Source organism: Populus euphratica, unplaced genomic scaffold (assembly GCF_000495115.2).
Source record: "Populus euphratica unplaced genomic scaffold, PopEup_1.0 scaffold2.1, whole genome shotgun sequence".
NCBI lineage: Eukaryota > Viridiplantae > Streptophyta > Magnoliopsida > Malpighiales > Salicaceae > Populus > Populus euphratica.
The window spans coordinates 7,864,473-7,877,668 of NW_011499846.1; positions in this window are offsets into that span (position 1 = coordinate 7,864,473).

The following is a 13,196-nucleotide window of genomic DNA, read 5'->3' on the forward strand; positions in this document are numbered from 1 at the left end:
TGAAACAATATGATTGTTCATCAAATAATATGACTGTTGATGAACAAATAATATGACTGTTGATGAACCACTATAATTGTTTGTCAAACAATATGACTATTTATGAAATATTTTGGTTGACTATTGATGAAATATTATGGTTGTTCATCAAAAATATGATTATTAATGAAATAATATGATTGTTCATCAAACAATATGACTTTTCATGAAACAGTATAACTATTCATATTAAGTTCTAAGTTCAAAGCTCCAAATGCTATCTTTTAATATTTTAAATATCTATATAATAACATTAGGAAGCCAAATAGGAGAGTTTTCCCATCATGGCTTAATTTACTACACAATAGAAACCCACACTTAGAAACATTAGGAGGGAGTGTTTCTTTCTAATGTAGGATAAACATCTTTTCTTTTATTTATTTACAAACTACACCAACATTATCTATAAGAGAGAGAGAAAAAAAAAGAATATAAATAGTGTAGTTTATGCTTCTAATATTCAAAAGAATTTGGTTTTTTGTTTGCTACTAACTACAACTAGGTTTAATTTGATTCTCAAGTCCAGCAAGCTAATTCTCAGGAAGAGTGAGATATATATAAGCAAGAGATATTTATGTGATGGGTGGTTTATGTGATGGGTGGTTATTTAAGCTTAATGTGATGACTATTGCAACAAAACGGCTAAGAAGACTAGTAAAGATATTTTTTTTTTAATTGGTTAGAGTCTTCTAATCTATTTCATACATATAACTAGACATCCTTTATAATTGATTCACATTAATATTTAATATTTAAAATTTATATAAACTAAAAATAGTAAAAAATAATTTTTAGTGATTACACAAGATGTTGTGTATGTCTATTTGCTAAAAAACAAAGATGAGGTTTTATGTTTTAAAAATGAGGTTGAAATCCAACTTACCATAAAGATCAAGATGATAGGAAAAGATTTAGAATAGTGTTGAATGCAAGAACCGACCATTAAAAGGAATGGCAATGCTATGTTGATAAATTCAAAATTACCTTGAAATTTACGAGGGGAGGATATTTATTAGCAAATTATATTATGAATAAAATACCTTATAAGAAATTGAACAAAACACCGTGTGAGTTTTGAAATGATTAATCACCATCCTATAAATACATGAAAGTGTAAGGTGTTTAGAAAACATTACGGTTTCTCCACAAAAAAATCAAAATATAGATTATATTACATGAGATATCCAAGGGTATAACAATGTTAATTAGATAATTGATTGATGCTAAAGATTCAAAATCTACAAAAGAGTTTATCTTTACTATTGAAAGAGTTATAACTTCTTAAAAATTCTCTAAATAAACATACATATCAAATTCCATGAAAGAGTCTGAGTTTATAATTTTAAACAAAAACAAAATAGCTTTAAAAATTTTTTGAAGATATTCCAGGTTAGCCAAAATTTTATATTGATAATTTATATACAATGCAATAATCAATTTATAATTAGTAGGGTATAAAATATTATATATAATAGTAAGTCTTTGTATAACTGTCAAAGATATAATACCATAAGATTGTTGCTTTCAAATAAGATTATTTTTATTAACTATGTAAAGTTAAAGAATAATTAAAGCCTATATCATTCCATATTCAAAAAATTTACATGATGGCAACCCAACATAATTAACTAAAGATTTCAATATCTAATTTTAAATAAATAATTAAATAATGTGTCAATTCAGTACTTGCACTCTTACTCATTCCTGTGAAGAAAAATGTTACATGTAGTGAAAATCAAAATAAGCTAAGTTTTTAATGATTCCTATAGCTTGATAAATTCAAGTGGAGTATTGTTGGATGTTGTTAATAAAAATCATATATTTGAGTGTGAAACAAAACCACTTATATAAGAATTAAAAATGTTAAATTCTTTAAAGTATTTTATAAAATTAGTATGTGTTTAGAGTCAAAACAAATATAATTGTGCCAATCAAAATTATATAAAAACAATTGTGTGATTTTTATTACTTAGGTTTGTATGAAAAGTTATCATGCCTAATATAACAATTTTTCATTTTATTTTTTATTTTCATGTGTATTTTATATTTTATTATGATCAAATAATTTTTATTTATGTGAGTGAACATTAAAATATAAATAAAAAGTTATATGTGTTAAAATTCAAATTGTAATAGAGTTATATATTTTTAAACTACAAAGTTATATCATTTTGTTTTAAAAGTTACATTAAAATTAATTTTTGGAATTGTCAAAAAAAAAAAAAAACTCAAATGATTTTGATTTTGACAATGAAGAAAACTTCTATGCTTTGTAAATCTCATGTCTTTTACATTCATTCAAAATTCTTACATACAATAATATATAAACTCTTGTTCGTGGTTTATTATTGGTAAAGATTGAATAATTATAATAAACAGTTCTTTCGAGGACAAAATGTTACATGGCTAGATCCAATGAACCGTCCAATCAAATTAGGTGGTGGAGTGGATCGTGATATGATAATGGGTTATATTAAAGTAGGTGATTGTTCTCCTTTACTTACCTCGGCTTTTAGGAAACGCAAGGTCCTGTTTGCTTCCATTTGTGCGATGTCCCATCACCATTCTCCCTTGCCCCTCCACTAATCTTTTTTATTTTTATTTTTTGGGTACTTGTTCTTTTTCTTCAATTTCCATGTATTGATTAATTTTTTAATATTTTAAAATTAATAATTATAAAATTTATGATTTTTAAATTAATAATTTTAATTAATAAATTTAAGATATTCAACTACACCCTTTTTATTAAACTTGCTTCCATTAATGATATGTCAGGAATAAAATAATAAGACAAAATCCTTGAATTTTATTTATAACTAATTAGATATATATGTTCAACGACAACTCAACCCTCGTGAATGCATTACTGCAATTCTTTACAAAATTTTGGAATTGGTTTCAAGTCTTAGATAATTATAGTCAAATGCCATTTATGAATAGTACGTCTCTGATTTCCGTTGTTATTTTGTATTTATATTAAAAAAGAAATTATAATTTATTTATTTATTGTGAATTTATTGGGATTATATAAATGGTTTGTCCAATTAAGATTTTATCAAGAAAGAGCTCAGCTGCAGTATTAAAAACTAATTAATTGTTTAATACCTTGATCCTCGCCGTTCCTCGCAGCGTGGAACCTTTTTAACGATAATAAACAAATGCTTTGTCTTCATGGAAAATAAGTTTCTATTGTAATTCCTAAAAGAATACCATGCACGCGAATTGCAAATAAAATATAAATTTATTTATTTTAATCAAATTACCCCATACCTTAGAAAGTATAAGACACTCGAATTTTTGTGTGTTTTATACTGGATTATCGGGTTTTTTTTCGTTTATTTTTTTTTAAACTTAATTTGGTTTCAGTTATAGGTGACGCCGGATTCTTAAACTATAATAATTTATGCTCTGCTTCATCTTTTGCGAATGCTTGCAAGCACAGAGGTACTTCCACCGCATGTGATCATAACTTCGTCAGTCAAATACTTTAAATTAAAATTATTTGTTTTGATGCTTCTTCTGTCACCGAAAGAGAACACGGCAAACCTTCAGAAACTAAAAGGCAATTGAGATTCCATTGATGGTGAACTCAATGATTGAGTTTTTCTGCGCTCACTGTGTCGTTCTGGCTGTGACATATTTTTCTGCCTTTCGTTGATCTGACGTCATTGCTAGTACGTCATAGATCACGTTAACTTTAACAATCCGACTACATTTTAATTATATTATTACGATTACAATGTAAATCATTGTATTGTGAGCCAAGGAATATTTAGATTTTATTTGGTAGTTCGGGATTGTTTTTTAAATATATATTTATTAAAATATATATTATTAAGTTTTTATTTTTAAAAATTATTTTTAATATTAGTTTATTAAAATAATTTAAAAATATTAAAATATATTAATTTAAAATAAATAAATAAAATTTATTTTTTTCAAATACACTTACAAAACAAATGAAACTATGAAATGAAACTTTTGCTCTATCAAACAAAGAAATCGACGAAGCTTGCAATCCAGGATAAAGTAGCCTTTCTAAAAAGGTAATTGAGCATTAAAAGATTAATCAGTGATAAATTAATACATAGAGTGAAATAACTTTGTTACTTTAAAGAACAAAAACAAAAAATAATAAGGTAGGGGATTTTTTTTGTCTTTTTAACATTATATGCATAGTCAAATTATGATGATAACCTTTATCGTTCATGGTAAATGTTATAGCAAGTTAAATAGTGTGAAAAATATAAAATAATGAGGGAAAAATCACCACTTAATTTTATAATCACAAAAAATTCCGACTGTTTAAATAAAAATCTGGTTATTCTAAAAGAACAAAATTATCCCAAAACAGATTATTAAAAATAAACTTTGTTATTCATTGTTTTTAATAGCTAAGAATTTGTTAAATAGGTGGTTCCCGTATACGGTAATATCAAGTTAACCATGATGAATCGTGGGGTGAAGGTTGAATCTATCATTTTTATGATCATTTCTGTGATCAGATTTATTTTGTATTCTTAGTTTCTACCTTCAAATAATACTTTGACTATTCTAAAATTGAGGCTTCCTGATCACAGCTCTCGCTTCCTTTCTTTCCAATGTGCGCGCGCTGGACAAGTGGGTGAGAACTTGAGAGATTCTTTTTATATATATATATATATGGTGGATGTGCTGTAAATGGAGAAAATGCAGGGGGAAGAGGGATGAATTAAAAAAAAATTAATATAGATATTCAAATCAAGTTATATATATCGTAATTAATTTTATGCTGTTTAAATAAAAATCTGGTTATTCTAAAAGAACAAAATTATCCCAAAACAGATTATTAAAAATAAACTTTGTTATTCATTGTTTTTAATAGCTAAGAATTTGTTAAATAGGTGGTTCCCGTATACGGTAATATCAAGTTAACCATGATGAATCGTGGGGTGAAGGTTGAATCTATCATTTTTATGATTTGATTTATTTTGTATCCTTAGTTTCTACCTTCAAATAATACTTTGACTATTCTAAAATTGAGGCTTCCTGATCACAGCTCTCGCTTCCTTTCTTTCCAATGTGCGCGCGCTGGACAAGTGGGTGAGAACTTGAGAGATTCTTTTTATATATATATATATATGGTGGATGTGCTGTAAATGGAGAAAATGCAGGGGGAAGAGGGATGAATTAAAAAAAAATTAATATAGATATTCAAATCAAGTTATATATATCGTAATTAATTTTATGAATTTAAAATTAATAATTATATAAATTTTTAATAACCTTATATAAAGAATAACTATTTAAACCTGAGAGTATAAATAAAGCAAATTTTTTAATTCTAAGTTATGGAGGAGAAGATGAGTGGGAAATTCTCTCTCTTTTTGACTTGCCTTCTGCCAAATGGTAAGAGCTCCTCTGTTTTTCTTGTTCGGCTTGGACCCCCTCCTTTAATTAACGGTGCACCCATTATTTATATCACTTATTGCACTGGCGGTTGGGGAATTGCATTTACCATGGTGCAATTACGCAAGATCTGGGAGTGTGGCTTCACTGTATTTTTGAAGATTTTTTTTATTTTTTTTAAAAAAATAAATTCATTTTTTTTCATTTTTTTGGTTTGATTTGAAAAATATTATACTCTACAATCTAAAAACCATAAGCTGCTTTTAATCCCTCATCCATCTTTACTTTTTTAGCTGGATTTAAATAATTTTGAGTTGGTTTGATCACGCTCAAACCGACTTTAAAGTTGAATTCATTTTCAAGCTTGATTTTTTTTTAAATTAATTTTATTAAATCAAAACTAAACCCCATCATACTTATTTTAAATTCAAGTTAATATTTTTAATATCTGGTATAACCATCGTCAAACCAAACTTAATCCAGCCTATCTTAAGCTTGATTGTACAATCCTCTTCTTATCTTTTTTATCTTTCTCTCTAGGTTGTTATTATTGATGTAAACATTTACGTAACACTTTTAGCCCATGCAGTGTGGCTACAATTCGTAAAGCTAGCTGCATCTTAGAAGCCACTCCTGTATTTTTCTGAGGCTACTTCTTATTTATATATAAAGAAGATAAAGCAAGAAGGAAGAGGATATGGAACCATGCATCTTCTTAATTCTCACTCACTAACTGCAACTAACATGACCATCCTGCACTGCTACGCATTGGTTCCGTACCCACTGTCTCCTGTAGCATGTAGCAATGCCCATAACCAGAACATTGGTTCTAGCTCACGAGCATTATGACGCAAACGGGCTCACCGGTACACCTTAATCCAGCAGTGGAGACCCGATCCGACCCATGTTTTCGACCGAGGGGCCAGGCTGGAGAGAGTAAATCGTAGGGACTGTTAAAATGTCCTCGCCGAGGCACACGCTTCACAAGGTATAATCAAGTGGAGAAATGAACAGCTGTGCTGCCAGAAGGCGCAGGTGCACCGTGCACCTGCGTTCTATAAATGGGACTGTGACCTCACTGGCTACAGCCCTTATCAACGTGGACTGTTGTTACTTGATTGACCAAACCAGCTGGTCTACACTATCTTAAAACATCTTTTACGAAGCCTGATTCCTCTGCTGTTGTATCCCAAGCCTGTCCCCTGGATTTCCTTCTTCATCCGCGCTTTTAACTGCCTCGATTCAATTGTTTTTTTACTCATATCATGGTTTGATGAAAAGGAAAACAAAATTCAAAAACTTATAGAAATAAGTTTCTAAACTGACCTATGGTGGTTATGTTTATAATTATTTAAATAGTTGTTTTTTAAAGTATTTTTATTTAAAAATATATTGAAATAATATATTTTTTATTTTTAATATAACTACATCAAAATAATTAAAAAACTCAGACCGTTACTTAGACAAACGGTGCCTGCATGTTAAATGTGAGCTGAATGACAACAAAGTCATAGGGGGTCCATAGATTCTGCGGGACCCGGTCCATCAGGGTTAGCCTGTCGATTTCTAAATAATTGGTTGTCGTGTCCTGCTATTCGGACAGTCCACGATTGTAACTGTGCATCTGCATTTTACTACTTCAAATTGCATTTCTTGGAAGAAGAAAAAAACATGTATCACCAGTAATTAATTCAAACCTAAACGACGTCGGAGAAGCGTTGTAGATATGTTTTAATTTATTATTGATTAAAACAGTAAAATTACTATTTTATCTCTGGAGTAATTAGTCTTTTTAATTTTTTCTTACATATTATAGTTACTTTATTGTCTTTAAAATCAAAACTTTAATCCATTGTTTTCACGCTAACTTTTTCCTATGTGATTGTCATTTTATGGTAATTTAATATTTAATAAATAGTAAAAATAAAAATAAAAAATTATTGACATGCAAGAAATAATTCAATGAGTAAGTCATCTTGTATTTAAACAGCACACACGACTATTTCAAATAGTTAGAAACAACATTTCTTGGTATTTTTCGATTCTAACACAATTATCTTATTGATGACGCGTGTAATGTGATTTTCATCAAATTGCTTCTTTTTTCTGTCCTATCTTATCCTCGACTTTAATGCTTGATCTTTTAAAATTTCTCAACCCTTCATCATCTGATTTAGTACTTATTCCTTCTATATTTATATTTTAATTATTTTATAGATTTAATTTTTTTTTATTTTTTTATTTTTTTTCTAACCTAGTTGATTTATTTCGATTTTTTCAATTATTTTGAATTGATATATTTTCTTTAAGTTATTTTATAGAATTATTTTCTTAATTAATCCTCTTTTAACTTTTTAATATGTCAAGTTTGATATTTATTATTTAATCACTATTTATTTTATCTTAGATTATTTTTAAAATTTGATTTGTTTATGATTTAATCCTCATCCATTCTTCATTGTTACTTTTTTATCTTTGATAAATTTTTAAAATTGATATTTTTTTATTTCTTTATTCAACAATAAATTGAGCTTTTTAGCTGAATTTAGATTTATAATTTACCAAGTTGTAAAATTTTGAGACCCATCTAGTTTATTTTTTTTAATTTCATTTTTCAATATTTGATTTGATAATTATTTTTTTATTTTAATTTTTTTTTTACTTTGATAAATCTTTTAAATTGATATTTTTTCTAATTTCTTCATTCAATAATTAATGGAGCTTCTCGACGAAGCATAGGTTTATGATTTTTTAGGCTGTGAATTTCGAGAGATTTATCTGGTTCATTTGTATTTTCTCTTTTTTTAAGTTTTTATTTTTTATTTTTTATTGTTTAATATTTGATTTAATTAGAGATTGTACTCTTTTATTTTTTATTTTTATTTTTATTTGTTTCATATTGAAATTTTCACTGATTTTAAAAATAACTCAATTTATCTCGAGCATTTTTATTTCTCACTTTTCGTTAAACTTAGTGTTTTTTGAGAAATATTTATTTTGAATTAAATCAGATCAATTTTTTTTTTAAATGTATATTATGCTCACTTCACTTTTTTTTTTTGCTTAAATATAGCTTTCTTGGTTTGTTTTTCCAATTGAATATTTTTGCTTGGTCTTTAATAGTTAATTGATAAAATTAAGCTTTTTATTTTATTTGGATTTAGATTTTATAAAATTATTTAGATTTTATATCTTAAATTATGAGTTTTATCAGCTAATTATAACTAAATTTAATATATTATTGTTTTAATATTGTTTTTAGAAAAATTATGTTCAATATATCATTATCTTAATATTTTTAAAAGTATTTTATTTAGCATGCATTAAGTTTTTTTAATCTCGTAACATCATCTTAAGATATTTTCTTTTAATAGTAGAAAATAATAATATGATATAAGATACAGGGCAGCCCAATAATTTAGTATTAAACTAATTTCAGGTGGGGGGGTGGGGCATGCATTGTTATGCTAATAATTTTGGTCATGGTTTCGATGGGCAACAACAACCGGGGCATGTTTGATATTGTAATATTATGCTGTGCAGTGATATGCGTTTTGGGGGTAAAAATAAATTTGATAACTAGTTACTGTGTTGTTTCTGTAAATGTTTAAAGAATCAAAGTAATGTTTAGTTAAAATTGACTGTTGTGCTTTCGATATATAAAATTACTAATAGGGACTGCATTAAAAATATCTAAACATCTACAAAATAGTACGCTAAACTCCTTGCTTCATTACTCTTACTTGCAGCCAGAGAATGATAAATACATTTTATTTATATTAAATAATTTATGGATTCTCAAACTCACTTACTAGCATACAAAAATATTTTTTTATGAGAATAATTCTTTAAGTAGCCAAGAAAATTGAATAAATGATATTATATATATAAACACATCATTTTAATAAAATCAATATTATATTAAAAAAATCTGATGGTTTTTTCACTTTGTTTATTTGTTTTGGAAAATTACACTTCACATTTTAAACTCTAATAACTTTATAGCATTATATATCCTTCAACTTTAATTTAAAGAAAAAATCAATAAAAAAATATTGAATTATTTATAAATTTATCATTTTATTCAATTTAATGACTAAAAAAGATCATCAAAATAATAATTAACATTTTGTTATCAAACTAATATTATAACTTTGTAAAAAACAAACTAAAACTTTATATTTATCAAACACCAGGTGTGCAATAAAAAATCAACCTCGAATTCATAATTTCCCTCTACACGAATAGCTTTAAGCTTTAGAAACTTAATGTGACTAAATCATCGATTAATATGAGACTAGGAATTACCTATAAATTGAAGATCCAATCTGGGTAGGGCAGCATCCAATTGGGAGCATCTAGGTTAGAATTTGGATTTGGATCTAAGCGAAGAGTGATGAATTGATAAAATAGGGAATTGTTTTCGCTTATAAAAACTAATTTGTTTTTATCTGGAGATGGAATATCATCGAGAGAAAGAAAAACGAGGGATGGAGGGTGGCTGTTTTGTGTTTATTTTGGGTTATAATATATTATAATGAGGGTAGTAATGTTATTTCATATGGTTTGGAATTTTAGATTAATTGAGGATATAAAATGTAATTTTTTAATAATATATATACAAGAGGCTCAATGTATTTTTTATTAAAAATTGTGCAAAACAATAGCATATTTGGCATGCGCAATTGAAAGAAAAAAAACAATGGAGAAAGTTGCCATTTTAATTGGAAAAATAAAGTACGCGATAAACAATTGTGTTTTAATTGAAAAAAAAGAAAAGAAAACAAAAGTAAACTGCTTTGTTTAAAAAACATTTCTTTAGAAGTGGTACATGATTTGACTTAAAAGAAAAGCAGGTATTAATCCAACCGTCCTTTTAGAACATAACCTATTCAAAAGTAGGTACATTTTCTTTCCTGCACACTTGCCTAAAAGTTTTCATAAAATAGCATAGGATAAATAAGTATTTAAAATATAATATAGTTTTAACAAAAATACAATTGAGAATGAATACATGATTAATATTAAAAATAAGAATGACAGCTTTTAAATGATGAATTATTTTTTATTCAATTTAGTTTTTATTAAAAAAATAATTAAATTAATTTTTTTTAAATAAAATCGGTTCAAATTGATTAATTTTGGTTCAGTTTTTTAGGATAAAAACCAGTCCAAATCAGTTTGATTTTTTTTTTGTTTGACTCCATCCTGGCTTATTTTTTCGATTTAACTTGGTTTTTCGGTTTGGATTTGATTTGGTTTTTTTAATTTTAAATTTATAAAAACAAACTCAACTGGTAAGTTTTTTTTAAATTTTAATTTATTTAATTGGTTTTTTTATGATTCAATTTTTTCAATTTTTTTCTTAGCTCAATCAATTTCTTGGTTTTTTTCTTACCCCTGAATGAATTATCACTCCACCTCTAAAGTAGCTTGAAATTCAAACTCTAAATAATGAATAGGTATTTAAAAAAATACCCTGAGAACAAACACTAATTAATAATCTTTAAAACAAACCCTTGCTAAATATAATAATATCTTTAGGTTTGTTTAAGGTTTATTATGAATTCAATATTTCATAATAAAATTCAATAATAAATCAATACTAGATAATAGAATTGAAAAAAATAAAAATAAAAAACTGATTTTTTTTATTATATTTAGTTAAGATATTATTTAGTGTTTGTATTTAGAGTTAGTTTAGGATCATAATAAAAATTAATTTATTGTTTGAATTATTTATTCAAAATCATTGTGTTGAAGTCTGTATTTTCAATTTTGTTTTTGTTAAAATTACGCTATTTCCTTGATAATTTTTTTGGCCTTTGCTGATTTGCCATATTTTTGGTACCATGATTTTCAAAGGGATTGTGCAGCATTGTGTGTAATGCCATGACGTGGCTATTACGTTGTAATGTGTTGTCTGGTGACGTGTTGTGGGGGTAAATATTGCATCTGGTAACTAGGTGTCGTGCTGTGCTTAAAAATGTTTAAAATAGTTAAATATTACATTATTTTTTTGAGATGTAAAATGACCAATAAGTACTATATATATATTTTACGAGAGTGGTTCTCAAGTTCAAAAAACTAAAAAAAATGGGGATTAATTAGGATGATTATATGCATGGACATGTCCTTTTAATAAAACCAACAACATAAAAAATTGAAATATAATTATGTAAAATACACTAACATCTATGGTTGTGTAATTAAAAAACAACAAGAAAGTTGTTATTTTAATTAAAAAATCATCGGCACATAAAAAAATTTGATATCCATGGAATAATTAATTATTTTCTAGACTCACTTAAAAAAATAAAAAAAAAGTAATTATTTTCTAGACTCACTTAAAAAAAAAAATTAATAGAGATAAATCTTAGACAAAGATATTATTATTATTATTGATGAATCATGAATTTTGTTTTTTAAATGGAGCACGTAAAGTAACTAATATGATACTATTGTGTTTTTTCATAAAGTAAGATGTTTTTTCTTCTAGAAACTGGCACCATATTTGATTTTCAAAATTAAAACATGTTTTAATTAAACACTATTGTGTAGACTAAACACAATTACACCTTAAAAACATGTTAATGCAGAACAAGCACACCGACATGGCAGAACCGGATCACGTGATTTAACACCGGATCACCGCTTACAAGGAACGAGTCCTGTAGCATTTTTATTGCAGTATTTGGTTTGGTAGTTGAAGCGTAGATGAGTGCAATGTCCCTAGGATAGTGATGTGCAATTGACAGAGTATTTAAAACAAAGTAACAAAATTAATGATTAATTGTGTTTAATTGATGTCGTGGCATATAGTGTGTGGGATTTGCATATTCTTAGATACTTTTTTCCATGGATGTACGTGGTAGAGTGACAAGACATGGTTAAAATCATATTTTATTTTAATTTTAATTTTAAAAGTGTTTAGTTAATTAATACTTCTACATCAATTCCATTAAAAATTCAATCTTGCAATATATTTTTTTAATGGAAAAAAAAAGGAAGCTTCGTTAGCTTAATTTAGTCTCTTTGGATAGCAATAGGAAAATCTATACCCGAAAAAAGATTGGCATGACTTTAAAGAGAGACTGACGTCACATAATATAAATAATGTGTATTTTATATTCTAAAAACATGTAAAAAAACCGTTCTTATATTATATTCAAGGTTTACGATTTTTTTAATATAACTAATTGGATATGAATATATTACTTCGTGTTGAATGGTTATTATTATTATTACTTTACCATGAATGGTTATTCTCCTTGCTACCCAGTTGGACATTTAATAAGAATAGAGGACCTGATTAGGTAGAAATACTCCCCAACTGACAGTAAAATATCAACTACATTTAAAAACAAGGTCGTTGAGAAATCCCTTTATTAATCGTGGGCTAAGTCTCGCTAGCCTTGAATTCACATTCATAGAGGAAAAAGAAAAACATCGCGCATACAAATATATTATACTAAATTTCACACCAATAAATTTTATAAATAATAGACTAGACATGAAAAGATGGACTGTCAGGTATAAAAAATTAATTTAATTTTACCATATTTCAAAAATAATATTATATTATTTTTTAATATAAAATGAATATTCTTTAATTCTAAAATTTATATAAGTTCATTAACATATCTTTTAAAATAAAAATTATCCAACCTTAAAATTTATATACCTGTATAATTAAAAATCTAATATAGCATATTTTTATAGAACACGAAAAAACAACTCAAAGCTATTAATTTTGTTTGTTTTTATTG